Source organism: Macaca thibetana, chromosome X, assembly GCF_024542745.1.
Source record: "Macaca thibetana thibetana isolate TM-01 chromosome X, ASM2454274v1, whole genome shotgun sequence".
NCBI lineage: Eukaryota > Metazoa > Chordata > Mammalia > Primates > Cercopithecidae > Macaca > Macaca thibetana.
This window is the reverse complement of record NC_065598.1, coordinates 65,622,933-65,635,188: the sequence shown is the minus strand read 5'-3', so window position 1 is coordinate 65,635,188 and position 12,256 is coordinate 65,622,933. Positions and strand designations below refer to the sequence as shown.

Here is a 12,256-nt window from a genome sequence, read left to right as displayed (position 1 = left end):
GCTGGGGGCTCCTGAAAGCTATCTGGGGGAGTTGGTACAATGTGGTCTTCGCTGGAGTGCTTTGTTGCTGACTAAGGACCGGGGAGTTCCAGCTCTCCTCATTATCATCTACATAACCTTCAGCAAGTCACATAATGTCTCTAATGTCCCAAGGCCAGTTTTACCCCCACCTTGGTAGGACGTTGCCCTTGTGGAGAACAGAAGATCCCCTTTGTATCATGTAAGAGGGCTTGTAGCATAGCTATGAGAGGGATCCACACCAATAAGTCTCCAGTGTGGTTGCCACATCCAGTCTGGCCAGCCCTCTGCATGGTTGGCTCCTTGACAGGCTGCCACCAGACCTCTCAGCCCCCAGGGCTTTGAGCAGACCGGCTCGCCTCTGGCTGATTCTCCTGGGGTAATCATGGGTCTGGACTGTACCATTCCTCCAGCAAGAGCCCCGCCCCCACTCCTCAGCAGACAGCAGGGGGTTTCACCTGTACCCTGAGGTCATGACATGTACTAGTTTACAGAGCTTTAAATTAGGCTGGGACCAGGCACAAAATGATCAAGACCAGTGAGGGAGATGTCTGTGTTGGCCCCTTTAGTTGTGGCCTTAAAGGACATACGTGGAGGGGGAAAAGAAGTTATTTGGAGATATAGTGAGTTCAGAAAGCTCAGGGCTTGCTGGGGCATTTGGAGAAGCCAAAGAGCTTGGTCAGTCAGAAAACAGTATCAGCTTGGGCATCGGCTGCAGTAGCTGGAGAGAGTTCAGAGAGGAAGGGGAGAAGGCCAGAAGCTCAAAGAGCTCCTCCTCAAGTCCCCTGACAGACAGACAGATACTCCTTATGAAAAGAAGCATTTCAGAAATGATTCCCAATGTCAGGGTCCATTGGCAGAGGTCAGGTGAGGAGAAGCAGTACTGGAAGTAGTGTATGAGCCCGACTGTCCCTTGGTTCTGTAACATACTTCCCTGCCTCGCTGGGTGCCTGCCCTTTCTCTGAGGTTGGTTCTCCCCCTTCCCCAACAAGACTATGAGCCATCCCAAAGCTTTCCAGTAAATCTATTTTTGGTTTAACTTAGCTGGACTCAGATTCAACCAAAATTCTTGCTGGATATGGCCCCTGATGACTAAAAGTCACAAACCAGGGTGCCCATCCTAACTCTAGAACAGAGGCGATGCACGGTGAGGGGAGGAGCCAGTTCAGAATCTATTAATAGGTCCCTTGAGTAGTGGATCAGCATGGTAGGGTGCCCGATTTCCAAGTCCTTGGGCTAAGGAATGCAGTAGGTGCTCCATGGATGGATGAATGAATAAATGAATGAATAAATAGCCCCTACCCCTAGCTATCCCACGTACCCTGTCCTTGGTGCCAGACTACCTCTATTCCTGCCCGTAAGCCTTTTCTGGGCCACCCTACCCACCTGGCCTCTGAGAGAAGAAAGAGAAAGTCACAGAGTCATGGGACGGCAAGCTGGCCTGGCCTTTACTCTGCGGAATCCAGTGCCCTCCTGGCCCAGTTGGAAAGGGCAAGGCTCAGAGAGGTGAAAGGTCTGGCCAAAGGTGTCAGGACTCGGCTCTCCTGCCTCCATCATAACACATGTCAGGAATTTTTGTTAAGTTTGTGTTCCAGAGGTCTCACTCCACAGCAAGTTCTATCCCAGAATGCATTGGGACTTCAAAGCATGACAGGATGGCATCTGAGCTCTCCCACTCCCCTTCGGCCCCGGCACTCCTGGGGCCAGAGGGTGGGAGTGCCTTTGATCAGTCAGGAGTGTTGACTGTCCTTCACCAGGCCTGACAGCAGAGATGAGCCAGAGGCTGGCCCATGCCCTCTGGATGCCGGGAGAGCACACAACGTCACAAGAGAGAAAGTCCAGCCTCCAGCCTGGGGCCTCCTGCATCTGGGGCACGCCACCCAAAGCCTGCACAGCTGGCCAGCAGGGAGGGCCACAGCTGGGGGATGTTTGTGCTAATCTTCAGCAAAGGAAGCAGTGTGATAGCTAGGCTGATGTCTCCAGGGTGGGCTGCCACTCAACGCTGGGGGCTTTGCTTCCCCTCCACCTTCCAGTCCCACATTCCTCCCCTCAAGTTCCTGCCTCCTGCAGCCCTCACCCCTGGCTTCTCCTACCAGTTACCATCACTTTCTCAGATAGAGTCCTGGGTGTGGGAAAAATGGCCTTGGACTGGGAGTCTGGAGGTCTGGGTTCCACCGCTGTCTTGCTGTGTGATCTGAATCAGTCCCTCACCCTCACTGGACCTCAGTCTGCCCAGCTGCAATGCAAGGAGAAAGGTCTATGGAACTGCCCTAGCACTGCTACTCTGAGAGTCTCTGAATCAGAGAATGTGATTTGTGACTGATGACTCAATCACATATAAGGGAATGCTTATTCTCTGTCCTGTCGGGCTCAGCTGGATTGTCTGGGCACTCTAGGCACCATGACCATGCTCCTGAACTTGCTGTTAAAGGAACAGGGGAGTAAGGTCCAAGAGTGAGCTTTGATCAGGCTGGGGGGAAGAACAGAGGGAAGTACAGATTGTTCAAACCCAGAAATGCTCCATTGGTTCTTGGACCCATGGCCCAGGGGAGAAAAGCTAAGAAACCTGATAGTTGATAAATCCAGGAACAAGGTGTCCAGGTCTCCTCTAAGAACAGGTTTTCTGTGACCATAACTTACATACCTTGTTCCCAGAGCCCAGTACTGCTCAGGCCAAGTTTCCTTTCTTAGGGGAGATGACCATGTCATGACAGCCTCTCCAGCCAACGAAGGATGGGGGCTTGAGCTTGGCCTCCCGAGCCAGTCAGTGTTACTCCTGGAGTCCTCAGTGCTCAGTGGAATCAGAAACAACCCATCTTGACCTGTACAATACAATGATGCATGTCTCACTTGTTGAGACTGGGGAAAATCTCTACCATCAGGCCCCAAACTGAGGCTCCCCAGCAAGGTGATTTCCTGCCAGGACTTTCCTCCCTCAGGGATTTCTGAGGACCACTGCATGCTGGGCTAGGAAGAAAGCAAAGAGAGAGAAACAATCTCAGGGGTCGGGGGTGGTAGAACAGTCCTTGGCAGTGTGCTGTGGCACCCAGGGCTGTGGACATGGAGTGCCCCTGGGAAGAGGTGATGGGCTCTCCCATGGCCTGTTCACTGTGTGCTAAGCTTTGCCTGCTGCCTCTTATTCCACCCTCACAACAACCCAGAGGAGAGGTCTTCATGGCTGCATTTTATAAGGAAGGACACTGAGGTAGAGTGATTAAAGGGCCTTCTCAGATGTCCCATGGCTCAGTTTTGTCTCCAAATCCCGTGGTCTGTCCGATCTCCATATTGCAGTGCTGCAGTCTCAAAACAGCCAAGAGTACTTTCAACAGGAAAGGACAGGAAGGCTTCACCAAGGAGGTGGCATTTGGGATGGACATTTGGGACAGGTGGATGGGAAGAAGGAGAGCTTTCCAAGGGTGTGGAGGAGTGTGGGGATGGGATGGAGTACGCTCAAGGCATTGAAATGTACCTTGGAAGGACAGCAAGGAGGCCAGATTGGCTAGAGAGAGTGGCCGGGAAAGTAAAGGGTGAAGCTCAGCAGATAGTTGTTCCCACTGTGGGGGCCCCTGCATGTTAGGATCAGGAATTTGGCCTTGATCCTGTAGGCTATGGGAAACCATAGAAGGATTTTGAGCAGGGGATGGGCCATGGGCTCTCCCCATGGCACTATGGAAGATAAATGTGAGGGGAGAAGACAAAAGTAGAAATATGAGATGACAAATCTAAAAAAGTTGATTTTATAGAAGTAGAGAGTAGAACAATGGCTCCCACAGGCTGGGGAGGGAGGATGGGGAAAGGTTGTTCCAACTGTAACTATGTTACAATTAGACAGGAGGAGTAAATTCTGGTGTGCTACTGTACAGCAAGGCCATGCAGTTAACAATCATGTAGTGTACTTGCAAAATATCCAGAAGAGAGGATTTTGAATGTCTCCACCACAGAGAAATGATAAATGCTTCAATGATGGTTATGTCAATTACCCTGATTTGAACACTGCACAATGTATACATGTATGGAAACATCACTACACCCCATAAATATGCAAAATTATTATGTATTAATTAAAATAAAACCAAAGAAGAAGGAGAAGAAGACCCCAGGGGGAAGGATCACTGAGGAAGGAGAAAAACAGGAGGGAGATTGAAGAAATGTGAATGCGTAGGACTGAAGACCCTTGAGGTGTTGCAGGGGGAGGAGAAAGGAATGCAAGATATACCACCCAGGGATGTAGTAGATGGGAAAGTCACTGTGGGGGATGAGGCTTCTGGGAGAAGGAGGATTTTGAGATGGGGTGTGGGTACAGGAGAAATGCCAGTGCAGTTTTGGCTGTGGTGGGTTTGAGGAGCTTGTGGGACATTCCAGCCTAGATGTGCCACGAGCAATAGGAAGAAAGGAGATGAGAAGAGAAACCAGTTGGAAAGAGAGCAGTTTGGGAGTCATCAGCCTCTTCCTAGCAAGTTCTATAGCCTCCCAGACCTCATTGTCTTCTTCATCTGTGTGATGGCGTAAGGTCAGCCTCATTAGGTTTCTGTGAAGATTAAATGAATTGACACAAGCACAATGTTTGGATCAGTGCCTGGCACAGAGTTAGCACTCACTTCATCTGAACTCTTATTAGGGCAGAGGTGGTAGCTGCAATCTGAGGGGTGGATGAGGTCACACCAGAGGCATGTGAAGGATGGAAGAGAGGTGAGCCTGGTACAGAGCTCAAGGAGCACTAACCTGCCAGTGATGGGCAGAGAGCACCTCAGGAGTGTGCCAGTGACCAGACTGGAAGGGTCTGGGTCTTCAGTTCTAATCTCATGACGTTCCAGTGCCATCTCCCTGTGACAGAGTCTTTCTGCCTATCTTGAGACCCAGGTCATTAGCTGTGAGAGCTGCAGGCATTTGGGACTCCAAGTATCCCTGCCTCACCTCTGCTCACCAGCACCCCATTCCCTCACACTGAGCCCACAACCAGACACCTTTATGTGCCACAGCACTGTGCAAAGGAAGAACCTCACATGGCCAGAGCTTCCATCCCAGGCCACCGTGGGCCTGAGACTGGTCTCCTTAGCTTCCCATCTGGGGAGTGATTGCAATATGACCCCCTTGCCCCTCTCCCCCAGGGTGAAGCAGGCAGATGGGCTTGTGACTTTGAAGTGTTTTGGGGTACCCTTGGGAATTCCCAAGGAAGGCCCAAGCCCTAATTGCCTCCCAGAGGCTGTGCAGGCTCTGCCAGAAGAGGAAGGGCCAATTCTTGCTTTTTGTGATCTTCCAACAGGCTGCTGGCAGTGCCTCCAAGACAGCAGGGGAGACTTGCTTGAGGGTTACAGGTCTAGGCAATGGGCAGGCCGGAAGCCCCGTCAGCAGCTACCATTCCACAGTAATCTCAAACTTCCAGTCCTCTCAGTGTGTAGCATCTTGCAGAGTCACGCATCCAGGCTCACACCTGTGATGGGGTCCAGGGACACATGTGGAGCTTTCAGGGCCCATGCTCATGTCAGGCAGCCCAGTAGAAGCTGTGGGAGCATGCACAGAGACCAGAGCTTCAACACTGAGTGTGGAGTCAGGACAGGGTGTGGCCCCAGCTGATTGGCTGAGCAGGCTTAGCTATGTGACCTTTCACCCTTGTCAGAAACAGGCTTTATTTGAATCTCTACTATGTGCCAGGCACACCGGTCTTTCTTTCATCTTAACAATGCCTCTCCAAGAGAAGCCTTATTACCCCACTTTACAGATGTGGAAACTGAGACCCACAGAGGTGAAGTGGCTTGCCCAAGGTCAAGCAGCAGGAAAGTGGTAGAGCTGGTTTTTAACTGAATCCAGAGCCTGTGTGCTTTCACTATACCTGGCTATCTCCAACTGAAAAATGAGAGGATAAGGAGGAGCTCATCATTACTTAACTACAGAGGGGCTGAGCCTGAGTTGCAAAGCCAGCACTTGTCCCACACACAGTGGAGGCTGCCCCAGTGTGCCCAAACCCAGACGATTAGGAGTGGCCCACAATCGCTGTACCACGGTCTCATGGAGGCAGCCAGATTCCTAAACATATGGATCAGTGAAGGCCAGAAAGACTCCCTTCTGCAGCTCAGTGGACTGGGGAGCACCCTACCTTTCTCCTCAACTTCATGTGGACTCCTCTTCCTATCAGTAAAAGCTTAGGAGGTCGTCTTAGCTCTCTGAGCCTTGGCTTCCTCCTCTGCAAAATGAGATTTCCCTATCCTGTAGGGATGTCACGAAGATTAAATGAAATAACCCATGAGAAGGATCTGGGGCTCCAAAAGAGATGGGAACAGGGAAGAAGTTGTCTAAGAATGCCTCACCTGTGTACACCAAGTTAGACTTTACAACAGCACGGTCTCATTTATTTCCAGGGTTTCCCTTGTTCTGTTCAACCAACCAGATGCCAGTGATGGTGTATTGGTGGTGGTGGTGATGGTTGGGGTAGTACATACAAAATGAAATGTGTATCAAATGGAAACATGGCTACCCTTTGATCTCACAACTTCGCATCAGGGATTAGACAAGTACATTAAGGATGTTTATTGCCTTCTTATTTGTAGTAGCCCCAAATGGCAAACAACATAAAAGTGTAACAATGGGGGATTGGTTAAATCATTTCTGGTTATGGTACATACAGTACACAATTAGAGTACATTTCCAGTTAAGATGGCAACAGAGCCCCTCTGTACCAAGCACGGAGTGATGGAAGATCGATACACTATAAAAAGAGAAAACCCCAAAGACAGAGTCAGGCTGAAAAAATGAGATATAGAGCACATACAGAAATGCAAAGCAACCAGCACAGCTGTAACTTGCCAGTCTCTGGGTCAGAACACGGGCACCGTGGCGGGGGGTGGGCAGGAGTGGCCAAGACTCAGCTCCTGTGAGTACTACAAGTGCTCCATTGTGGGATGGGAGGCAGAAACCAGGGGGAGGAGGGGCAAGGTTCTCCCCTTATGAGCTGGAAAAGACAGCTTCCAGCTGCTTCTGGGAGTTCTGACTACAAGGCAGCCTGGGCCATGAGGAGCTGGGCGGAGGGAGACTCGGCCTCATGACAAGGAAGTGAACCGAGCCCCAAGGTTCTACAGTGAAGCAGGAGAATGCTCCCAACATGTCCTATAGGGCAAGAGCCCTGAGTGTCATAAAATCAGATTCTGGGCTGAGGGGTTTGGAGGGGCCAATGGAGGCCACCATGAAACCACCAGACAGGGAGGGGTAAGCACTGAGAGAGAAAGACAATAAGACACAAACACAAACAAAACAACACCAACACTGCCTCTCCAAACCAAAATTCCAAAACACATAAAGAAATCAAATGCTCAGGGAGAGCCAGCAAAATCTACAATCAGCACATAAATTTACTCCAGATGAGTTTTAGAGAATAGGCTGACAGATTTTGAAAATAAGCATGCCTAGGATGCTCACAGAGAGAAATGAAGGAATGACATTCCTTAAAAGGACAAAATAGGATTGCACAAAAACAGGAAGAGAGATAAAAAAAAGAAAATCAAGTAGAAACTTTGGAAGTCAAAAATATAGTCATTGAAATAAAAAGAAAGCAAACTTCAATGAATGGGATAGCTCTAGCCTGGGCACAATCATGGAAAGAATTAGAGAATTGTAAGCTAGTGCTGAGGGATTCACACCAGCATAGAAACAAACTTTGAAAGAGCAGTTAGTAGGCATGAAGGGTTTGCATGGAGGGGCTTCGGCCTAAGTCTAACAGAAACTCCAAACAGATAATGGTGAGGAGGCAATCATTGAGAGATAATAGCTGAGAATTTTTCAGAAAGGAAAAGAGGTATGAGTTTCAGGGAGAAAGGGCAGGCCAAGGACTAAGCAAAATAAATAAAAATAAGTCTATACCTAGACACTTTGTGGGAAATTCACAGACCATCAAAGATAAGGAAAAAAACCTCACAGGCTACAGCAGAAAAGAGACCCATTCTATACAAAGAACAAGTTCACAATATGAGACAGAGCCATGCACAGAGGATGACTGCTATGACCTGATGACGGGGAAGGGTCTTGTTGCAGCTTCTCTGGTAAGCCGCCTCTCAAGATGGCCAAAGACATGGTTTTTCCTAGGTTTGAGGTGCACTACTTCAGTGTTTCTGCTTACCTCCTGCTCCCTCTCTGGCCCTCATTGTGACCATGCTTGACTCTCCCATCCTGTGCTGGGACAACCATTTTCCTTTCCTCATTGCTGCTACTGCAGAGTGAGGCGGGCCATGGCCTGGAGGAGATCCTCTCAGTGCACCACTGAGTCTTGCTTTGGAGGAGAGGATCAGGAGAACCAGCCCTTTACAAGACCAGTACTCTCACCACCAGACTTGATATAGGAGTGTAAAGGAGTGCTCGCCTTGGAAGGTGAAGGGGGCTCCCCACACACTCGGGTGTCACATGCATCTAGCTTAGAATGTCTGCCTTGCGACTTCCAAACTGCATGCCTTTGGTTAGCAAGTCACTTCCAAGCCCCAGTGTTCTCATTTACAAAAGAGGGACCATAACTTTACCCAATGGAATGGTGATACAGAAAAAAAGGGGAGCCTAGAAATTAATGGAAACGTGCTGTGTAAGCTGTAATGTGGTGGACTATTGTGACTGCCTCCTCCTGTCTTCAGCTCACCTGGAATCCAGTTCCTTCCCCTGAGTGATTTCAGTTAGTCCCCACAACCCCATGACATGGGTGATATTATCCCATACGTACAGAGGAGGACACTGAGGATCAGCAAGGTAGTTCTTCCTCTCTGAGGTATTAAGTGGAAGAACCAGGACTTAAACTCGGATCTGTCTCACTCCAGGTCTGTTCTTTACTGCTGGTCCTGGCTTTGCCCTGACCTCAGACCTCTAGGGTACATGGAGGGAGGAAAGGAGGGAGGGAGGGAAAAGCTGCTGCATTGGAGTCTCCCCTCTTTAGGGAGACTGAAGAGGCAGGGTCCAGCTCCCAGACTGAGGTTTGGAGACAGCTGCAGAGCAAAGGAGCTTGGGAGGTTGGAATGCGGGATGGTAGATAGCAGAGGGGAGAGAGTTTCTGACTGCACCCCAGTCAGGGACCACATGAAGCAATTGGCCTGCCTTGCCAATCCCAGTTTAAACCCAGTTCCACCCCATAATGCTTGTGTGATCCATGGCAAGTCATTTAGCCTCTCTATGCCTCAGTCTCCTCATCTTTCTATGAGGTAGCAATCTCTATCTCCCAAGGCTGTGGGAAGGATGATATGAGGAAGCACACGTAAAGCACGCAGAACTGTGTTCACAAAGGGTGGCCTCTCTGCACCCATCACTGTCCCAGTCCTCAGCTCTGGGCTCTGTCCTGGCTCCTGACCCCAGCAGCATCTCCCTTGCTCCTAGTTCTGCTATGCCTTCTTTCTTTGCCTCACATTCTCAGGGAGACACAAGTCCAGATGCCCTGGTTGTTTGGAAAGATGGCAGTGTCTATGGCTGGGCCCACCTTCGATAAGTGAGAGTGAATTATTGATTCATTCTTGTATTCGTTCATTTACTCCAATATTTATTGATCACTGACAAAGTGTCAGGCACTGGTGATAGAGCACCAGACCAGACAGACAAGGCTTATTGTTCATGGAGCTCACATTCCAGAGAAGATGAAGTCTACCGCTTCCATAGAGGCCTCAGACACAATCCTACCCCGAGGTTGGCTGCCATGTTAGACATCCCTTTCAACTGCCTTTGAGCTGCCTGGCCCTTATGACCATAGCAGAGAACCCAAGAGATCATCTCATCTACCCTCTGCCTCTAGACAACCGTTCCAGCCCAGATGCCTAAAACCTGCTTCTGTCTATAAAACGGGCTCTGGAGTCCAAAGACCTAGGATCAAAGCACAACTCTACTGCTCATTAGCTTTGTGACCTTGGGCAAGTTCTGTAACCACACTGAGACTTTGTTTTCTCATCTATGAAATGGGCATTAGAACAGCACAATTTTCATAGGGTCATTGTGTGAATGCAATAAGATAGATAACACAAGTAGCATGCTAGAAACAGTGCCTGGCATATGGTATGTGCTCAATGCAGATAAAATGGTGCTATTATTATTATTACTACTGTCGTTATTAATATTACCTGACCCAGGGTGTCATAGGCCTTTGGTTCTGTGTCCAGTCTCAGTTTCAGAAGATATGCTTATTCCTGTCCCTGTGGCCAGGCCAAAATCCATAGGCAAACCTCCCAGGAGGCCCTCTGACCATGGCCCTGTTGGGGGCAGTCTGGAGGTTCGAGCTCTGTCTCAGGTGTCCTCACAGTACACTGTAGAGAGAGTAAGTGCACCCACTCACCTCCCTCAGGCTTTGCTCCAGTGCTCCCTTGTTAAGGAGGCCTCCCCTGACAACGCCATCTAAAATCACAAACCCTAGCACCCTCATTTCCCCTCCACTACTTTCTTCTTTTCCATAACCCTTGCCACAATCTTTCATGCTACATATTTTACTTGCATATTCTTTTTAAAATTGTGGTCTGTCTCTTCCCTCTAAAATGTAAGCAGGAAGAAACTATCAAGTCTGTAGGGCCAAGCAGGCTAAAGGCTAAGAGATAAGCCAGATGCCCTGGCTTGCTAGTTACCAACTACAGGACAGTCTCTGCCTGAACCTAAATCTCAGCTTTTCCATCAGAATCATGAGGTGGGTAGAACTGGGGTTCAAAGAGCCTCCTCAGCTCTGACTTAGAACAGTCTGTACTTTTGTGTCAGTTCTCATGGCAGACCAGGCAGGACCTGGCCTGAGTTCAGAACAGCCTGTTGTAGGAGGCTGTGCCACAGGCAGTGTGTCAGGGCTATAAGCAGAATTCCTCTGCCCACTCAACCTGGCTTTCCTCCACCCTTGACCTTTGTTGGAAAGGCCCTGGGTTTGCAAGCAGGGTGGTCTGGCTCCCCTCTCCAGTGGGGCAGGAGGATTCCACCTCATCTCCATATCCTGGCAGGTGCAGCCTCAGCCTAGTGCCCTCCTCCCCTCTGACAACATTGCCACACACGGTGGCCAGCTATTTGCTCCCCTTAAAGGCTACTTGGCTGGACATGATGCTAGCACATGTTCTGTTGAGCTGCCTTCTCTCTCAAAGGCTGCCTTATGGTTTGCAAATGGAGTGAAACAATCCCATAGGACAGTTTGCTGATTCAGAGACTGCTGGCTCCGGGGTGCAAATCCTGCTTGGAATTTCATCTTTCACCCTGATTGTGGGTGTGAGATATCTGCTAAGACCCAGCATGAGAAAAGCCAGGACATGACATTTAGCCCCTAGCCTCTTTCTCTGCCCCACTGCCTTGCCAACAAAAAGGCTGCCTCTGGGGAAGGCAGCTGTCTCCATGCTAACATGGGCCCTGCCATTTATGTATTTGACAATATGTATTTATTGGGCGACTACTATGTGCCAAGCACTACTTCAGGGGCTGGGGACACTGTAATAAGCAAACACAGACACAATCTCTGCTCTCTTGCTCCACTTACATTCTAGAGGCAGAGGCTGGCATTTAATATGGGGGCTTGAGGCATATTACAAAAGCCTGAGCGGGAGACTCAAAGTTTGCACATATGTGGTGATGGATGCTATGAGCATAAATGAGATGGCTCAAAAGAGAGTGTATAGAATGAGAGGAGAAGGGGTTTGAGATAAAACCTGAGGAATCCCAACATCTCAGGGGTAGGCAGAGGAAGAGAAAGTAGAGAGGAAGCCACCATGGGTAAGGGGATCCCAGGGCATCAAGCCAAGCCAAGAGAGGATTTTCAGGAGGAATAAATGATCAGCCATTAAATGAGTCATATCAAGAAAGGAGAAGTCCAAGCAAAGGCCACAGGCTGAGTGTTTAGAGAGCAGCGTTTTTGAGTAGCGCACATGGAAGGCAACCCGTTACAGGCTCCAGAGCAAAGACAGACAGTGAATGCAAGAAAGAGGAAAGCAACATTTCTTGAGCACCTACTATGTGTCAGGTTCTCTGCTGGGGCCCCTATATGCCTCATCCTTTCATTCATTTGGTCAACAATTTTCTAGATGCAGGGCCTTATGGAAAGCAAAGATAGGTACGACCTCTGCCCTCATGGACCTCATAGTCCACATGGGAATAGGAGCCAGACATTTATCAAAGTGTCCCCCAAATGAATGTGAACTTACAACTGGGACTAGGGTTATGCAGGAGAAGCATGTGGTACTAATGAGATCCTTTAATTTGGGGCTTTGACCTAGCAGGGAGCTCAGCGAAGGCTTCCTGAGGAGTGGACAAAGAAGCTGAGATCTGAAGGACA

The 12,256-nt window shown here is 49.4% G+C and overlaps 1 protein-coding gene across 7 annotated transcripts in view; it reads left to right on the top strand.

The window, feature by feature from the left end:
• Positions 1 to 12,256, top strand: part of PJA1 (praja ring finger ubiquitin ligase 1) — a 1,335,831-nt gene that overhangs the window by 1,060,696 nt on the left and 262,879 nt on the right. The window contains exon 1 of one of the 7 annotated variants that reach the window (XM_050776234.1): positions 2,024 to 2,027. The exons of the other annotated variants lie outside the window; for them this stretch is intronic. The gene's annotated coding sequence lies outside the window, so the exon portion shown is untranslated. Of the gene's footprint in view, positions 1 to 2,023; positions 2,028 to 12,256 lie in introns of those variants that run through there. 7 annotated transcript variants of the gene reach the window in all.